The following is a 19,371-nucleotide window of genomic DNA, read 5'->3' on the forward strand; positions in this document are numbered from 1 at the left end:
ACTTTGTGGAGAGACCTTGTATCTGCTTAAACCACAAGAAAACTTCTGGTTGAATTCATTAGCAAGGCACAGACCTGTAGGAAGAAAAAGTTTGGGGGAATACTTCATTAGCAGTAAGCAGAGCAGGGTGGGTGGAATGGAGTGAAAGAGAAGCAGTGCAGCAGCATCTCTCATTTCTGGGAAGTGAAGTTCAAAACAAGCCAGAAGGGATGACATAAAGCTGACATCCCCTACAAAACACACTTGCCACTCTCAGAAGAGTTTCTGCAGCAGGGTGATTGAAGATCAATACGAAAGGACCAGGCCATCTGACAGGTGATTTCTAGGACTTTCTATTAGGAGGAAACAAAATAAATTTCAGCTCAGTTCAATGTCCCACAGTCCTCAAATACTCTTCTGAATTTCTCCAGCCACGCTCCAACCACAGCCTCACCAGACCACACCGAGAGGTCGTGGAGATCACTGTGGCTCGTCAAGGGTCAAAAAATAAACCTCTAAAGGCAACATCATGGCCTTGTTGGGCATCTCAGAAGGGAGGTGAAAAACAGAGTGAAGTACAGAGCCAACACCAGCAGGTCTCCAGTTTGGGTCTGATAGATGATAAGAAAAATGGGACGTGGCTGATGCCTGCTCTGTACCTGTTGTATTGTTGAAGAGAGGATTTCTGTCTCCAAGGGCACTGACTGGCAATTTTTGAAAGGCATTTAAGAAAATATCAATTGTGAAAATGTTTTTTCTGGCAGATTCTGCAACATATGCTTCTGGTCTGACCAAAACCACTAACAGGGAAAAAAAAAAGAGTGAGGAAAATACATGAAACTTTTGCTAGCTGGAAAAAAAATATTTCGTTCAAATTTGGACCAATCCACTCAGGCCAGTTCTTGTTTAAATGGGACTGGGGAGGGCCTTTTTTTGGCAGAAATACAACTGATTACTTGACAGGAAAAATCCAAACTCCCAAAAACATTTCTTCTGGTCTCTTCTCAAAGTTCTCTGCAGCAACAGTGCTTCCCTGGGGAGCTTGTTAAACCTCCCAAATAACCTTATTGCTAGGAACTTTCTCTCCTCTCAGTTTTATTAAGTTCTTTATCTTAAGCCATAACCTCTCGAGTCTCTTCTCAAGGGTGTAAATAATCTCCAAATAGTCACCTTCTGAGCTTCTGTTGTCCTTCTGTGCTCCAGCCCAGGTCAGTGCTAAGACATCCTTATGGAGAGCATCCATCTGCACCCAGCATAGATGCATTGCCAGTCCAGAAAAATGGGCTGACACCCATTCAAGGAGAAAGGATCTCTTCCTATTCTGACATATTCAGAAAATATTCCCTGCTGCATTTTATTCACTAATAATAGGAGAAAAAAAAACAGTAATACAGAACTTCTGGTCCTACAAAAGGAGCCCTGGGTCTTTGAGGTACTTAGGAGCTTAGTCGCCAGGCTCCCTTTATAAGTAAGGAAAGAAGCCGCTGAACCGATAGTATTGTCCAAGTGAGAAAAGCAGCAGGAAAGCACGTCTCTATTACATTCCAGGTTTCTTTGCTGTTGGCACAGTGTTCACACACATGGCTCTACAAAAGAGCAGTGCCACCTCTGGGTCCCCCTCCAGCAGGTTGAGTTGTAGCCTTGAGAAGATCTGGGAAGTGTTTGAGGAAGATTGTGAAATTGCTTGAGAAGGAACTGGAAAGTGCCGCTGGTTTTATAGAAGTCAGAAGTGAGAACTGGAGGGTGACTTACCCTTGAGTACTGCATCCAGCTCTGGAGTCCGCAGCACAGGAAAGACATGGTCCTGTTGGAGCGGATGCAGAGGAGGCCACAAAAATGATCAGAGGGTTGGAGCACCTCTCCTGTGAAGAAAGGCTGAGAGAGTTGGGGTAGTTCAGCCTGGAGAAGAGAAGGGAGAGAAGGGGAGACCTTATTGCAGCCTTTCAATACTTAAAGGGGGCTTACAAGAAAGATGGGGACAAACTTTTTAGCAGGGTCTGTTGGACAAGGGGTAATGGATTTAAACTAAAAGAGGCCAGATCTAGACTAGATCTAAGGAAGAAATTTTTTATGATGAGGGTGGTGAAACACTGGAACAGGTTGCCCAGAGAGGTGGTCGATGCCCCATCCCTGGAAACATTCAAGGTCAGGTTGGACGGGGCTCTGAGCAACCTGATCTAGTTGAAGGTGTCCCTGCTCATTGCAGGGGGGTTGGAATAGATGACCTTTAAAGGTCCCTTCCAACCCAAACCATTCTATGATTCTACGATTCTATGAGACCCTGGGAGAGACAATATTATGTGAAAGGGCCTGACCATTATCTGCCAGCCTCTGCAAGCTGAAACAAGGTTTAGGACTGTCACATGAGTCAATGTGGTTTATCCAGCAGAAAACTACTCCTTTTTTTATGTAGGGTTTCCCACCAAATCAGATAGATGAACTGACTCATCCTGAGCATATACAATCAGCAGATGAAAAAGGAAAAGTTTCTCCTTTTGGGAGAAACTAGCTTTTAAATCATTTTAGCTGTGAAGTGAAACTAGACCCCAAGAACAGCAGTGTGCAGTATCTGCACTGTGCTTCAGGTAGAGGGAATTCCCCAAATCAAACACTGCATGAAAACTGACAACTGGGCTGATATTCTGGAAAAATTCTAGTTCTAGGAAAAGGGAAAAATTGTTGAACACAACTGTGCTAAGTTAATTCCAAAAACTGAATTTGTCAGTTTTCATCCAATTCTTATTGGGGGGAGCGATTAAAAGAACCCTAAAAAAATCTCGGTATTTTGCTGGGGATTTTTATTTCCACTCCAATCAACTTTGGACTTTGTAAATGCATTTGATTTTTTCCTCAAAGTTTAAAATTACTTTTATATGAAACACTTTGGGGTCTGCAGTTGTTTGGTTGTGTTTGGAAATTCAAGCAACTAGAATAAAAAGTATTCACCCAATTAATTTCAGTTTCTCGGTCACAACTACAACAACAGTCTGCTCGTGGTTATTCTTGAAACTTGGGTTGCTTAAGTCATTTAAATAGATTTCTATTTCAGAAACAAAATGAGAGCCAACAATTTCACAATTAAAAGCTCGAGGGCTATAAAACTTGGCTTTACCTAAGACTCTTAACATTGTTTTCCTTATCTTAATCACTAGGTTCTTTACATACTAATTTTCCATCCCATTGCCAACCAGTGCCAATCCAACTCACTTTTCCATCACCCAGGTGAGTGTTACTCATGTTTTCAAGGGAATGTAAAAAAACCCTGAAAATAGTCAGCACAACAGTCTCTATTTTTGTGACTGCTCATGGACCTCTGCTAACACTGAGTCATAGCTGCAGAAGTCACTAGCTTAGGTGTAGCTCCTTCTGAGTTGTTTCCTAGGATTTTCCAAAAATACAGAGAATGCTGCTGGTTTTGCAGATGCAGTGTTGATGACACAGGGCTAAACAATTTGAAATCCTGTCTATGCTGGGACCCAGAATATTGCAAACATCGATTAGGTATGTGACCGATTAGGCAAGGGGAGAGATGAGATAAATCGCAACACGTGGTTGTAACAGGCCTTAGCAGAGCAAAGAGTAAAGCAAGTCCTCCAGCAAGGCTATAGAGGCTTCAGGTCCCACCTGGGTGATCAAAACAGACGTGCCCAATAACACCTGCATAGTTTGAATCCAGCTGTAGCTAAAAGGCTGCAAAACAAGAAGGCAGTGTGAACAGGGATAAATGCTCAGTTAACTAGAGGTCATGTTTCAGTGTCTAGAGCTACAGACTAAGCATTTGTGTTGTGACCAGATAAAATACGATATTTTATTCTGCACTGGACTAGCCCAACTGGTTATCATCTATGAATTAATCCATGAAATGTTGTGTTGTTATGAGAAAGCATTAAGGAACCAAGATCTCTCCGGTGAAACTTCAGTAAAGTTGCCTTTCCGAAAGGCTGCGGGAGCCTGTACAGCCAGAAAACTAACTGGTCTTTTTTCTGTATTCAGCAGTGTAAATTGGCAATAATACTGGCCAGCTTTCACCAGGGTAAGGCTAAAGTGAATGAAGTCACTTGAAAATCATCTCAGACTTAAACAGCCTCCTGTACTTCAGGCTTTGGTTCAGGATTTTGGTTCTTTGCAAACCCAATACGATGAATATGTATCCATTTTTCAATTTGACTTTGAGTAAAAACAGAGAGACCAAAGTACAAATATCCCTGTGCAGCAATGGAAACCTCATAAACATCATAGTCATGGTTTAGTATGAGGCAGCTCGGAAGGAAAAGTGACTAATCTCAACTCATTGGCCAAGCGGAGAGAAACAGAAAGAGTAAATAGCATTAAAAAAAGAGGTTCTGGTCTCTCCATTGCAAGGGAAGACGTGACTGAGATGAACAAGCCCTGCTGTTCTCAAATGCTGTCTACCAGCATTTTAACTGCTTTTGGCACTTACGTGTGGACTGAAAGCCACAGTTCTTGAAGGCCTGTCAAGTCATCCCTTGTCAACTATAAACTGCACTGGAGCTTAATTCCTCGCAGTTTTATTGTGAAGATAATTATAGACCACATAAATTCAAGAGGCAGGATAATTTTTGCAGCTGTTAATACCACTTTTTAGCTGTGCAAACCAGGAAAATAATGATAGGGAACTCTCATTCTTCAAGGCATTAACTCATGATGAGACCTCACAAGTGGCAGCAGCAGCAAACACATCTTACAGTCTGTATTAGCATCTTGCCAACATAACTGCTATCAGCTTGAGTCTCCACCATGAGCTATTTCTTTTCCATATGGGGATGGTGTGGGAAGGTATAGCTACTGCTTTTACTCCAGGTTTCAGCCCAGGGGAAAGGCAAAGAGACCCTACGCCTGCACCACCCAGTTTGCTTAGGACTGTTGACATTGCTCTAGGGTGACACAAGCCAACTGGCTCCAGAGAGGTAAACTTTGAGCACGAGACAAGGCAAAGGGCTGTCACACTCCATATCTGCAGGTCCTGCCTGAAGCCATTTGGCTCTCGGAATTCAAAGTCAATTTTGGCTACCACAGGCAACCTAAATTGACCAGCAAATCTGCCTGTCTGGGTCCCAGTCACAAACTCACACACAGTATCCTGCTGTCCATAAGGCTTTCTTAAGAGTCGTCTGCGTCCAGACAAAATATCTTTGGTTGGCTTGCGGCAAGTCTACAGCTCTCATCTGGCAGGCAGAAACCAGAAGCATCCCAATGTTTTGGGTTTGGTTTTTTTTTTTTTTTTGGGGGGGGGGGGGGGTCAGGCGGGAAGCATCAAGGGACATGGGCCATTTTACACAGCCATTAAAGTTCCAGCTTAATGACAGCATATATTGGGGGAGGTTGGGAAGAAGGATAGACAGCAGTTTCAAGCCCAGAGCACAGGTTTCCCATCAGATATCTCACCCTTTGTGAGAGATACCCTGGGGATAAGTTACAGGCGAAATGTGTAAAAGTTGAGACTCATTTTTCATGTCCTGTTTACAAGTGTCCTGGTTGGGAGACCTCACCTGGGCTTATGGGTGCTCAGATTTGCTTCAAGTCTGGCCTCAGGCTTCCCAAACCCATGGCCACTCCCCATTAGGAGACACCTCTAAGAGTTGGCTGTGTCAAACATCATTAAGTCTGAAAGCAAGTCAAAACAATCCCATGGGCTTTTGTCCATCCCGATGAAGAACTACCTTTTTTTAAAGTCACAGTTTCAAGAGTTTAGGAACAGCAACAGTCTCATGAGGTTTGGATAATCTAGGAATCCCCGCGTTTCATATAAAGCAATTCACACTACATCTGAACACTGGCAAACAGTCAGCTAAATCCATTATCGCATGATAATGCTCAAACATTTCATTAATTCCTAACCAGCTGTCCTCTGCTCCCTTACCCCTTTCATCATACAAACATTTCTTTAACTGTCTGAGGGAGGGGAGAGGGAGGATCAGACGCAGCCTTGTAAAATTCCTTCACCCGCTTTGCCTGCGGCAAGTTATTTCTTTTGACACGCATGTAAAATAACGTTGGGGGTGTTGTTTGTTTGGCTTGGCTGGATGGTAAATTTTCATAACAATTTTGTAAGCCAAGTACCTGTGAAATGGAGTAGAGAGAACTCACGGCAGCTTGTTGATGATCCTGCCGTCTGGTTAATTAACATATCTCATTAAATAGGGAAGACCCCTTGCTCCGATTTCTATGCCAAGACAAAGGGCAAGGCTTTTAGAGCAGGATATTGCTCTCCAGTGTTCAGAGGTCCCGTAGATTTATTTTTTTTAAAGTCCTTGGTACTGCATGCCAAACAAACCAGTGGAAGCAAGGATAAGTGAGGGATCAGTACCTTGGGGGTTTCTCCAACTACGTGACTCACAAAATGGAAACATGCATAATAAGAGTCACAGAGAGATTTTAAGGTGACTTCTGAATGCTTTCGTTAGGGAAAGCTCTCGCTGAAGTGCCTCAACTCGCTACACATTGCCTAGGGACGCACCAAGGAACAGGACTCACAACCACCACCCTGCCAAGGAGAGACCTGCTAAAGGTTGACCCTCACAAAAGCTGGGAAGCAAAGCGTGTCTCCAACCTCACTCCCAACCACAGTTTAGGGGCTTTTCTCCCAGTCCCACAAACATCAGTCCCTCTCCCAGGCAAACGCAGCACACGTCTGGACAGCACATTAGTCTCTTGACTGACACTCATTTCTCCCCTGCCAAGACTTGAGGATGCGTTTATTTATTATGGGTTAAATATTTGGAGTTGAGTAAGAACCTCAGAGGGAAAAGGTGGGTCTGTTTCCTTGGATTTATGTTTTCCACCCCCTCGCTCTCGTTATAAAAAATTGGATTTTTTAAACTAAAATGTTTGGTTTATGGAAAATTACCCTTTCTGACTCTAGGCTCAGCTAAGGGCTGACAGTTAACAACTCTCAAGCGAAAATCACATGAAGAAATACAATGGAGAAATATCTGGACATGCCTGGACATGTCTGGACATTGCCAGAACAGGTCTAAAATGTCACGGTGAGGTAAGGACCACGCTTCACCACAACAGCAGGCAACAAAAGGACAAAAAAATAGTAATCTTTTTCAGTTACTTTAAAGCGAGGTGTCAAAACAGCAGGTAGCCCAGGCTGCCACAAATCTATGGATAACAAGAAGCACATCTTAGAAGTTCCTGAGATCTCTTCTCAGTGTTTTCAGTTGTGTTAGAGTCTCATATAATTTCCACTAAAATCTTTTCTGTTACCACAAGTCATTAGACTTTTCTACTACTATAAATATAGGTATATTTTGTTCCTTCTGTGGAACAAACTTTAATGTTTTATTAAGCTATACTACATACATTCAGTTGTGGTACAATGGATGTTGTTTTACTGTCAAGAGTAGGTGTTACACTGAGCTATTGTCGGTATGGTACCTTTATCTTCACCATTTGGCTAATTAAGAGAATTATTTTGCCACTTTTTTTTTTTTTCCAAAAAGCTAGCAATATCATTACAGTATTTATAAACATCAGTAGTATGTAAAAAAACCCGTCATTCTTTGAATAGACTTTGGGAATCCTCACCAGAGGATGGTTAATTTAGTGGGTTGTGCATGATTGTGGTCATGCACACTTTTCAGTCCTTGGTCTGAATTAGCCTAAAAATAAATACATATTGATAACAGCATTCTAGAATAAAAGATTAATGCCTTTTTTTTGTTTCTTTAGGACTTCAGTTGCAGTATTTTTGTTAGACTCAAGATTCATATTGCTTTTTAATAGTGCATAGACGTCTACAGTTCTTCCATTTTGCCTTCTGTGGTTTTCCTTTTTCTTAAGTCTGGTATGCTTCGTGGTTTATTTATTCATGAGCTGCAGAGAAAGAAGTTCACAATAATAAAAAATTGTTTTGGAATATACAGTTAACGGCGTGTCAAGAAACAGAAAACAATTACACTTACGTAACGTAATGTGCATTTTTACATGCCACTCACAGACTACTTTATGCATCCCCAGTTTATGTAAGTAATGAAAATTAAATACTACGCTACCCTGCCCAATGCTGTCAGCACAATTAAGGCTAGGAGACGTAAGTAATTGGGAATAAAAACCCACACGTCTGAGCTAAAAAAACGCAGTCTTTTATGGCAAGTTTGCAGGGGGTGCTTACAATGCAGCAGGACCGTGGCTGCAATCAGGACCGAAGCGTTGTAATTTCCTGGAGGTCGCTGCACGTTGTATACTGAGCGTTGCACATTGCAGACGCGATGAGTGCGATGGGTTGCCTGGCACGGCACACCCCGTTGAAGCGCTGGGCTGGATGTGCGGAGAGTCGTCTCTCGCGGCCTCAGCAGAGGCGAGGTGGGGAGGCAGGATGGGACCTCGCGTGTGGCCAAACCTGAGGAAAAGGTGTTATTTTTCCTCACGACGAAGGAAAATTTTGGTAATTTGGGGCCAACGCGTTTGGGGTATCTCAGGTAGGGAAGGGCGTCCGTTCCTGCACTTTCCAAGTTGTTAGTTTTGAGCTGTACTTGACGCAACTTTTTCGGATGGGAAGAGGGGCTCAGCGCCACGTCGCCGCCGAGTTTCTGTGGAAAACGCACGCAAACTCGGTGGGGGCAGATCGGGTGGCGGCCTCCAACCGCCCTCGGGGCGGAAAAGGGGCTCCCTTTCTGCCCAGGAGCTCCCCTTCGGCCCCGGGAAGAGGTGCCGGCGGGATCGTCCTTCCCCCCACCCCGGACAGCGGGAACGACCGCTACACCTGACCGGCCCCCGGCAGCCGCCCGCCGCCCTCCCCGCCTCGCCTCGCCTCCCCTCGCCTCAGGTGCGAGCGCCGCCGGCCGCGCCCTGGGGGGGATGCCCGGGCGCCCCCGTAGCCCGCCCGCCCCGTCGCCTTAGCAACGCCCCCGGCCCGCCACCGCCCCTACCCCCCGCCGGCCACGCCCCCTCGCTGCATATTCATGACCCCCGGCGCGGGGAGGGGGGGGCGGAAGCGGAAGCGAGAGACGGTTTCCGAGGAGCCCGGTATAAAGCGGCCGCTGGTGCCCGGTGTCGCCCGCCGCGCTCGTGCCGCCGTGAGTGACCTCGCCCCTCCCTCCTCCTCTTCCTCCTCCTTCCCCCCTTCCCCCCCCCACCCTCCCCGCCGGCCGCCGCGGCCACCTCCCGGCACCGCCGCCTCCCCCGCCGCACGGAGCAGGTCCCGGGTGCAGGGGGAGACCCGGGGGCAGGTAAGGGGGCCGGTGGGCGAGGGGCTTCGGGGGGCGGGAGGGGGCGAGTGGGCCTCGGGGGTGGGGGGCGGCTGAGGTGTGAGAGGTGCCCGGGGCGGGGGGTGAAGGTAAGGAGCGGTTGGGGAGGTTTGGGGTGAGGGGCTGGGGAAGGCGAGGAAGGGTTTGGGGTGAGGGGCTGGGGAAGGCGAGGAAGGGTTTGGGGTGAGGGAGGTGAGGGGCTGGGGAAGGCGAGGAAGGGTTTGGGGTGAGGGAGGTGAGGGGCTGGGGAAGGCGAGGAAGGGTTTGGGGTGAGGGAGGTGAGGGGCTGGGGAAGGCGAGGAAGGGTTTGGGGTGAGGGAGGTGAGGGGCTGGGGAAGGCGAGGAAGGGTTTGGGGTGAGGGAGGTGAGGGGCTGGGGAAGGCGAGGAAGGGTTTGGGGTGAGGGAGGTGAGGGGCTGGGGAAGGCGAGGAAGGGTTTGGGGTGAGGGAGGTGAGGGGCTGGGGAAGGCGAGGAAGGGTTTGGGGTGAGGGAGGTGAGGGGCTGGGGAAGGCGAGGAAGGGTTTGGGGTGAGGGAGGTGAGGGGCTGGGGAAGGCGAGGAAGGGTTTGGGGTGAGGGAGGTGAGGGGCTGGGGAAGGCGAGGAAGGGTTTGGGGTGAGGGAGGTGAGGGGCTGGGGAAGGCGAGGAAGGGTTTGGGGTGAGGGAGGTGAGGGGCTGGGGAAGGCGAGGAAGGGTTTGGGGTGAGGGAGGTGAGGGGCTGGGGAAGGCGAGGAAGGGTTTGGGGTGAGGGAGGTGAGGGGCTGGGGAAGGCGAGGAAGGGTTTGGGGTGAGGGAGGTGAGGGGCTGGGGAAGGCGAGGAAGGGTTTGGGGTGAGGGGGGTGAGGGGCTGGGGAAGGCGAGGAAGGGGTTTGGGGTGAGGGAGGTGAGGGGCTGGGGAAGGCGAGGAAGGGTTTGGGGTGAGGGAGGTGAGGGGCTGGGGAAGGCGAGGAAGGGTTTGGGGTGAGGGAGGTGAGGGGCTGGGGAAGGCGAGGAAGGGTTTGGGGTGAGGGAGGTGAGGGGCTGGGGAAGGCGAGGAAGGGTTTGGGGTGAGGGGCTGGGGAAGGCGAGGAAGGGTTTGGGGTGAGGGGCTGGGGAAGGCGAGGAAGGGTTTGGGGTGAGGGGCTGGGGAAGGCGAGGAAGGGTTTGGGGTGAGGGGCTGGGGAAGGCGAGGAAGGGTTTGGGGTGAGGGGCTGGGGAAGGCGAGGAAGGGTTTGGGGGTGAGGGGCTGGGGAAGGCGAGGGAAGGGTTTGGGGTGAGGGGCTGGGGAAGGCGAGGAAGGGTTTGGGGTGAGGGAGGTGAGGGGCTGGGGAAGGCGAGGAAGGGTTTGGGGTGAGGGAGGTGAGGGGCTGGGAAGGCGAGGAAGGGTTTGGGGGTGAGGGAGGTGAGGGCTTGGGGAAGGCGAGGAAGGGTTTGGGGTGAGGGAGGTGAGGGGCTGGGGAAGGCGAGGAAGGGTTTGGGGTGAGGGAGGTGAGGGGCTGGGGAAGGCGAGGAAGGGTTTGGGGTGAGGGAGGTGAGGGGCTGGGGAAGGCGAGGAAGGGTTTGGGGTGAGGGGGGTGAGGGGCTGGGGAAGGCGAGGAAGGGTTTGGGGTGAGGGGGGTGAGGGGCTGGGGAAGGCGAGGGAAGGGTTTGGGGTGAGGGGGGTGAGGGGCTGGGGAAGGCGAGGAGGGTTTGGGGTGAGGGAGGTGAGGGGCTGGGGAAGGCGAGGAAGGGTTTGGGGTGAGGGAGGTGAGGGGCTGGGAAGGCGAGGAAGGGTTTGGGGTGAGGGAGGTGAGGGGCTGGGGAAGGCGAGAAGGGTTTGGGGTGAGGGAGGTGAGGGGCTGGGGAAGGCGAGGAAGGGTTTGGGGTGAGGGAGGTGAGGGGCTGGGGAAGGCGAGGAAGGGTTTGGGGTGAGGGAGGTGAGGGGCTGGGGAAGGCGAGGAAGGGTTTGGGGGGTGAGGGAGGTGAGGGGCTGGGGAAGCGAGGAAGGGTTTGGGGTGAGGGGGGTGAGGGGCTGGGGAAGGCGAGGAAGGGTTTGGGGTGAGGAGGTGAGGGGCTGGGGAAGGCGAGGAGGGTTTGGGGTGAGGGGCTGGGGAAGGCGAGGAAGGGTTTGGGTGAGGGGCTGGGGAAGGCGAGGAAGGGTTTGGGGTGAGGGGCTGGGGAAGGCGAGGAAGGGTTTGGGGTGAGGGGCTGGGGAAGGCGAGGAAGGGTGTGGGGTGAGGGGCTGGGGAAGGCGAGGAAGGGTTTGGGGTGAGGGGCTGGGGAAGGCGAGGAAGGGTTTGGGGTGAGGGGCTGGGGAAGGCGAGGAAGGGTTTGGGGTGAGGGGCTGGGGAAGGCGAGGAAGGGTTTGGGGTGAGGGGCTGGGGAAGGCGAGGAAGGGTTTGGGGTGAGAAATAAGGAGAGAGTGAGGTGAGAGAGACATAGGGCTGTAGAGGTGGAAATTGGAAAGGATTGAGCTCTGTGGTGAGGGATTGGGCCAGAGGAGGTGTGGGGCTGCAGAGGTTGGGAAGGGATGAGGGAGGAATGCTATGATGAGTAAGGTGGGGTTAGAGAGGCTTGATTGGGGTGTCTCTGATAGTGAATCCTAATGAGGTGAAGATGGGATGAGAAAGGTGGCCGAGTGCCCCTTTGGGATTAAGTTGGGTGGTGAGTATGCTGGAAGAGGACTTGACAGAGGGGTCAAAGAGGGAAATTAGTGTAGCTTTTCAGACTTAAACTTCACTAGTCTGCAATGTGAATAATTCCACACTTAATCTGTAACTTGATCTTAGTGTTTTACCATAAAACAGTTGAGTCTCACCCTCACCTAGTCTGATATGATGGTGGGAGAGTACTGGGGGAAGAAATTACTTAGCACTTAAATCTCCCATGAAAGCTGCAGTTTTCCTAAAGATCATGTTATCAGTGATTTGCAACTCTAAGATGCCCTAATTTAGCACCTTCAGCAGGTGCAGAAACTGTGTTTGACCTTGAAAAATACTCTCTCCCTGTGGGGCAGTTTTGTGTTGTAGTGATTGGCCTCCAGTATCCTCTATGTATAGAGGAAAAAAGGAGGGGAGGAAAAGATCTAGCCAAGGCTCTGACTTGGCACTGGGAGCAGTGAGTGAATCAATGTTGCTAGAACTTGGCTAATGCAGCGAATTACAAATGGGAAAGGATAGGGAAGATATTGCAGGATGTTGAATGTTGGACAAAAGAGGTGATTTCTCCTTCAGGAAAGGAGAGACGTTGCAAGAAGTGGACCTACAGGGATAGGCAGCACTGTGAGTGCAGAGCACAGACAGATAACTGCAATGTTATGAGGATTTAGGAGAAGAAATTGTGCTGTTACAGCATATATTCTTACTGCTCTGTAAAAACCGTTCCACTGTGATCTGTGTTATGTTCCACTGCCTTGATCAGATAGTACTACTAAAATATTTAATCAAATATGGCTTGAGCAGGTGTTTGAGCTCAAAGAGTGAGCAGGTGAATACTTTGTTTTCCTCTAGAAGTCAGGCTTTTTCATAAATATCTGGCAGAAGTGGTTGCTGATGTGATTGCACTGACATAGCTTGTGTATGCCTTTTTCCCCCACAGCAGTATTGCAAAAGATAAGGTCTTCCTTGCTTGGTTTGTTTAATGATCATACTGGATTGTTGAAATGTTCAACTGGCCTAATTTTTCCCTTCCTAAATAAAGGAGTTTCAGACAAGAGATTAAGGTATTTAGTTGACACTCTGGCTATAAATGCTTCCAGAAGTACTTTTTACTGTAAGTTTGAAAAGCTGACACTACCTTAAGCTCTTAAAAGTGCATCCAGTAGTCTCTGAGGCATCCAAAAACATCTGTGAGCTCCTGTGTCTGTCAGAGGTAGTGGCAGCTGCTGTCTTGGAAATGAGAGCTTCATTCCCGTATCAATGAGATTAAATTGGGTATTTAAGGGAGTTTTCATGACAAAATAACAATTTCCATGATGTAATGGATGGGATCAGTGGAACAACTTCTATTTTAGTTTGCTATTTGTAATGTCAGGCCAATTTACATGGGTTGGCTCATGCCTCTCTGAGCAAGGAAATGATAGCAGTTCTTGCACTCAATTATGTACAACTGAGGCACCTTCAGTAAAACTGAAAACATATGGTTCTATAGATAACCCTCTTGCGTAATGTGTGTTAACTCCTGCCGGAACCTGCTGTTCTCTGGGAGTTTGTCACCGAAAGGAATGAGCAGTATCTGCTGACTTGATCATGTTTGGATGCTATGGGGACTGCTTGCAAATGAAAGCAATCCTCTCCCTCAAAGCTGAAATGTGACTTAGCAATTCAGTCTGTTCTAAATACACTTGTATTGTACTGCCTTAAGCTGACAAGGGAGGATGTCTTCTGCTGGAGGTGTACTTGATTAGCGGTGAGAAGGTGGTTAGAAGACTGACATAGCTGGTGAACTTGCTACTCCTTCTGTGTCATGTTACAACAAAATTCATGAAGTGCAACTTTGTTCATGTGCCTTTTCAGTGGGGCAACACAAGTGAAATATTTACCTGGCTTCCAATGGAGCATGGTATAACTCTGAAACAATGCACATGCTTGTATGTCTGAGAACATGTGACCTTAATTTTTCACACTGAAGCAAATGTGTGGCCTATCTGAGGGCCCTTCTGAACCAGTGGCCTTTATTCTGCCATGTGGAAATACAGGCTCTGAGGAGCTTAGAGAAAGCAGGCTGAATTTGGACCCATCTCGCAGGACTGTGACATCAGAGGTTAATTACCTTTAAACTCACTCCAGTCCTGGGATTCACTGACAGCTAGAAAGTTAGGTCTTGGTAATTTAATATTGCTCTGCTTGTGTGCTAAGGCTGGAATGTGTGGACTCTGCCTCTATCCTTGTATAAACTTGTTTTAAATGGATCGTTTCTAAAAGCTGTGAGAATATTAACATTGGATGGTACTTGCAGTGTATTTCACCAGTGAGAGTGTATCTTACATTCAAAAAACCTTCGTGAAGTAAAAATGTGCTGCCAGCTGAGTAGCGTAGAAAAGATGCTTAAGCTTTGAGAGGCATGTTAAATGCCTAGGTGGGAAGCTGGTGGCTGAAATGACCTGCTAGCTGCTAGATAATGCTTGCAGTTGTGAATACAGTTGCATGTAACACTTCTGTACTTTCAGCAGACACTGATTTTAAGCAATAAACATTTCCTTTACATGGTAGCATGTGATCTTGTCTCACTTAATCTGTAAAATCTGCCTGTGATGTACTGCTGTTGTTCTTAGTTGAACACCTCATGACTTCAAGCTTCAACTCCTAGAGTAGGTAGCCAGTTTCACTCACAGTATGTGGGCACCTCTACTTGCATGTTAGGCAAAAACAATGAAATCCTTTCACACTGCCCGTCATGAGAAACTCTTTTTGAGTTTAACTAGCAGTCTATACCTCTAGTGTTACTCCTACCAGTAAAAGCCACACTAAAATACTTGCATCAAATGATCAAGCAGTGTGTGTTGAGCAACTGAGCACATGTGGTGGTGTCATGACTGAGATAAAAACAAGCTTCACTTGCACTTCAAACTGACTTTAATGTGATGGCTAGTGTAAAAGCCTGCTGAACAAAGGCAAAGCTACTTGAGTTGAATGGGGCTTTCCAGTCGATCTGCCGGGAGAGCTGCTGTGGAAGCGATGAGGCTGTCATGTGATGGAGGGGAAAGCTTCAGCAGCTTGCAGAGTGAACTGGTAACATGAAGAACTTTGTGCTGCATTTTAGTTTTGCAAGGGTTGGTCCCATGACCTTTACCTGTAATACTTGCAAGATCCCAGCCTGTGACCTATTCCAGCTGTAGCCATAAGATTCAGCAAAACTGTGCTGACAGTGGCATAGCCTTGTGTGCAGTTGTTGCCACTAGAGAAGGCTTAACCGATTTGATATCTATTCTGTTAGAGCTCCTGGTCTTTCAATTTGTGGCACACTGTCAGCCTTACTAAACAGCTTCCATTCAACAGTGTGGTTAATTTGGGGAATACAGAGAGCAATGATTGTCACTTGGCTTAATATACCAGTGCTAAAATGATACGAGTGTTTGAAACAATACTTCCCTAAGTAGAGCATTACTCCTGCTATTTAACAAGTCCAATAACTTTCGAGCAGAGCTGTGTATTTAAGTTGCCATACGGAAGCTGAAAATACAAATGATTCTGGCAAATCCAGTTGCCAGAAAGTTGAAGCAGAATGCCTGCTGTCAGGATGAGTGACACCATTTGTTAGCTTGACAGATAGCTGGTGTTTCAGTTTGAGAGTTTCCTTCCAGACAGGAGATCCTGGACAGTCCAGAAACCAAGCCTGGAAGCAGACAGTGTTAAACTGTGGAGCTCTGTGCTGTGAACTAAAGACTTTACATGTTTTTGGTAAGCTTCTGCTGGTCAGGTGACTTTTATGGTCAGCAGCTTATCAGTTACCCACACATCTTGCACTTGGGTCACAGCCCTACTTGGAGTAACCACCCAGACCTTCCACTGGTAAAGGGTATTATGTCCTCCAGCTGGGACTGTGAGGGTCTCTTGAATCCAAGCACTGAATAATTATTGCTATCCTGAATAAACTGGTTATTCTATTATACTTCTGTATCACAGTTCACTCCTCCAAGTGGAATAAGATACTCTGCGTGAAAAAGAGCTGAGTTCATACTATTAAATCTAGACCTCCGATAGAGTTGCTGGAGACTGAATTTGCCTCTAAAGTTAAAAGCTGAACTTTAGGCATCTCAGCAATGGCTTTGGAGCACTGCGGAGTCTGAGTTAGTGGTTTGTGTGCTGTGAACTGCCATCTTAGTGAGACTGGCTCACAGTAGCTTGACTAAAGCCCCTTAGTACTGGTATTTCCAACAAGTACTGTGAAGTCATTTAGGCTGCAACTGGCATACTGCATTATAACAACTCAGGAGAAGCAGCCAGGTTTTCTCATCAAACTTGCTCCTGGCAAGCATCAGGACACAAGGCTTTCCTTGGGTAATGATTTGGTTTGGCATAGGAGCTGCTTCTGCCCTTGGTTTCATTCTTACTGGCACATAGTCTGCTCAAACATGAATCTCAACATATAGGTGATGGGAAGTTGGTCTCCACAATGTGGACAACTAATAAAACTCTTAAAACCCACTTAGACCTGGGGAGGACTTGCTTTCCAGGACTCCCATCTATGAAGGATATAGGCTATTAAACTATTCTCTTTAGCTTTAGGACACCTGGCTGCCTTGACACTTTAGGCTTGACTGGCAGGCTCTTGCAGTGTTACATGAAGACTGATTAATCTGGGGGCCTGAGGTGCTCTGGGAGTGGACTGAGACCTACTTTCCTTGTAAGACTGAAATTGTCAGTCAACAGCTGCTATTCATGTAGCAAGGCATAAAAGGGTAGGAGGAGGTGAACAAAACTTAGCTCAAAGGAATAGACTGAAGATGCTTTTTTAAAATCTTGGTGTGTAAACAGCAGCAGGAAAGCATTACCCCTGAATTGTTTTGTTAAACTGTATCTGAGGTGGATTTTATCAATGTTCTGGGAGAGCAAGACTGGCGCTCCTAGCAGAGCAGAGAGAGAACCTAGCTTCCTCATCTTGTTTTAAATGAGAGCGCTAATGTTTTTGTAACTGAAATTGAAACCAGTGTTATGCTGACCCTGCATATTTTCTATCCTCTGCTGGCTGGCCTGGACTACTTCTGCATGCAGTATAGTTCATTTATTTTGGAGACTTGAAAACAAGCCATTATCACCCTTTGGTGCTAGATAAATAAATGATCTAACTGGTGGCTGAACCCAAAGTGCTCTTTTACAAAAGCACAACTGCATGTCACACTTATCATCTTCATTCTGTCCTTGAATGTATGATCAGTCTTCCTGGACCATATCCAGAAACCAGTGGCTTAACCCAACAAGCAATGACTACAGAACAGTCAGATTTCTGTGCCACTTAATTTGCTATCATCACTTACATACAGCAAATGGTCTTCCAGAATACACTTGATTTTGAGTGCTGTTTAGCCTACAACTTGCTTATCAATCATGTGGGAGTACAAATAAGAGGAACAGGAATCAACTATTCAAATAGTCTTGATGCTGGATCTTTGCTTCCAGGTAACAAAAGAGCTTTAGGCTTTGTGGTTTGGGTTTTATTTGTGGGGAGGGAGAAGGCATGCATACAGGGTAAAAATACTCCTCCCCTTTTACGAGGGGAATATCTGAGCAAGTACACTGGCCTGTTCAGTCTGGCTCTGGGTACTCCCAGAGGAGTGATTTGACAGTCTGAACTATTGCTCCTTAGAGTAGTGTGGCTGGCCGGCTAACTCCCAAGAGTTCAAAAAATAACCCAAAACAAATGTACAGCTTGCTTTAACACTAACACATCTAGTGCACATGTCCTGTTTGCTGTCTAAAAATGTATCTGGGGGAATCAGCTTGTGATGTAGGTTTGTTCTTGTTCTTTTTTTTGGCTCTTGTTCTGCTCCTAACTTTGGTGTAGAGAGGGAAAAGGCTTACACTTCTCAGTGCAGGAGTTATCCTGCTTCTAACATCGTAGCACTTCTGTGGCTCCGGCTGCCATTCACATTGCTTGTCACAGCCTTAAAGTCAAAACACTTAGCTACTTACATGGGCTGAAAAGGGGAGTGATCTGACAGTTATCTGTACCCTTTGTGCTCCTACAATTATTGCTGGCCTTACAGTTGGAGCTTTTTTTCCTGCTGCTTTGCTTTCAAATCACCTTTCCAATTCGTCATCTTCCAGGTATGGTCTGTTCAAAACTCTCAATATGCAGCTGCACAGTAGCAGATCTCTCAGTCTACTGGAGAAATGGCATTGAACCAGATAACATGTGTCCTCTTCCAGATGGTCACTCTGGGATAGTTTGTGTGACAATTCAGGATGCCATTTGAAAATAAGCCTTTTGACCCTGTAGTACTAGTGGGATCTCTAATCTTCTTTGTATGCATATGAGCTGGACTGGAGTGCTAGATAAAAGTGTATCTATCATGGCCTTTCAACAGTGTAGTTAGTCCCGAGCTAAGCTGTATATAAAAGGGGTTTGAGTTCCCATCCAGTGAATCTTATGCTAGCATCTTCCATAGATGCCCATTCATCTAGTGGGTGTGATACTAAATTGTTAGCAATTCTTTTACATGTTAGGAACAGTAGGATGTACTTGTGGGCAAGTAATAGTCTTTGGTGTGATGACTTAAGATAGTCTTACTGCTTTGTTTCAGGGTATTCTTAGCCTGTTCATGGCTAGATTGAATTAATACCACTGTCTACATAAAGCCTAATGTGTCTCAGGGATGTTCAGTATAAACTTGACTCTGTACTCCTTGAACAGATTTCTTTGCATCTTACCACCTCTGCACAAGTCACTTCATGGTAAGCTACACTTACACAAAAAACCCAGTGCTCAGTAACTGCAAAATACTAAACATACATGTTTATCAGACTACAAACTTCCAGCTCACTCCAGCAGCCCAACATGGCACGGCATTTCCCTAAGCTGCACTTAGGAGCTTTCTCTTCCTCATTAACTACACTCCTAAATTAACACTCTTTCCAACAGATCAGTTCCAGTTCTGTGTTAAGGCTGGTTACTGAATAACTGGTTGTAATGAATGCCTAAATTTATCACTGGTACAATAATAGCTACACTGTTCCCTTAACTTCAGCCTCTTTCAGAAGCTTTTGGTCAACAGACTTGCTGTCTGTGTGGTGCTCTAAGGAGTCTGTGTAGGTAGTTCTAAATATCTCACTTGCAGGATCCTTCGGTGAACTTGACAACAAGTTGCCTTGATTGTGGATCACAACTTCATTCTGCCTACTTGGAATTTAGCAATTGATGTGTCCCTGATGGCCTTCACCAATTGTTGAAGTTTTAGGGGCTTTCCCACTGACAAAGCCACAGACTGGTAAGTAGCCCATGGTCAAGCATCCCTACTAGAGAAAGCTTTAAGTCTGTACATAGCAATTACTGTATTAAGACTGAATGTATACACCATAGCTTACAAAAGACAAATTCTTTTAATTAGGGAATAAGATTTCAGCATTACATGCAGAATTTGCTGCAGTCCAAATGATTTGGAGATCTTTCCTCTAGGAAATGGGTTAAGAAAGCTGCTGCAGTTCTGAGCTTCAAACATTCTCAGTAAAATTGCTTTGTACTTTAAAAAAATAGTCTGAACTAGAGAGGTGTTCTAGAGGAGGT

The 19,371-nt window shown here is 46.8% G+C and overlaps 1 protein-coding gene across 5 annotated transcripts in view; it reads left to right on the forward strand.

Moving 5' to 3' along the window:
- Positions 1–19,371, forward strand: part of SLC45A4 (solute carrier family 45 member 4) — a 91,972-nt gene that overhangs the window by 13,296 nt on the left and 59,305 nt on the right. For 2 of the 5 annotated variants that reach the window (XM_030011377.2, XM_030011382.2), the window contains exon 1: positions 9,053–9,176. The exons of 2 other annotated variants lie outside the window; for them this stretch is intronic. The gene's annotated coding sequence lies outside the window, so the exon portion shown is untranslated. Of the gene's footprint in view, positions 1–9,052; positions 9,177–18,925; positions 19,076–19,371 lie in introns of those variants that run through there. One more of the 5 variants, XM_030011379.2, reaches the window with a different exon arrangement.

The sequence above is a fragment of the Aquila chrysaetos genome, chromosome 4 (genome assembly GCF_900496995.4).
Source record: "Aquila chrysaetos chrysaetos chromosome 4, bAquChr1.4, whole genome shotgun sequence".
NCBI lineage: Eukaryota > Metazoa > Chordata > Aves > Accipitriformes > Accipitridae > Aquila > Aquila chrysaetos.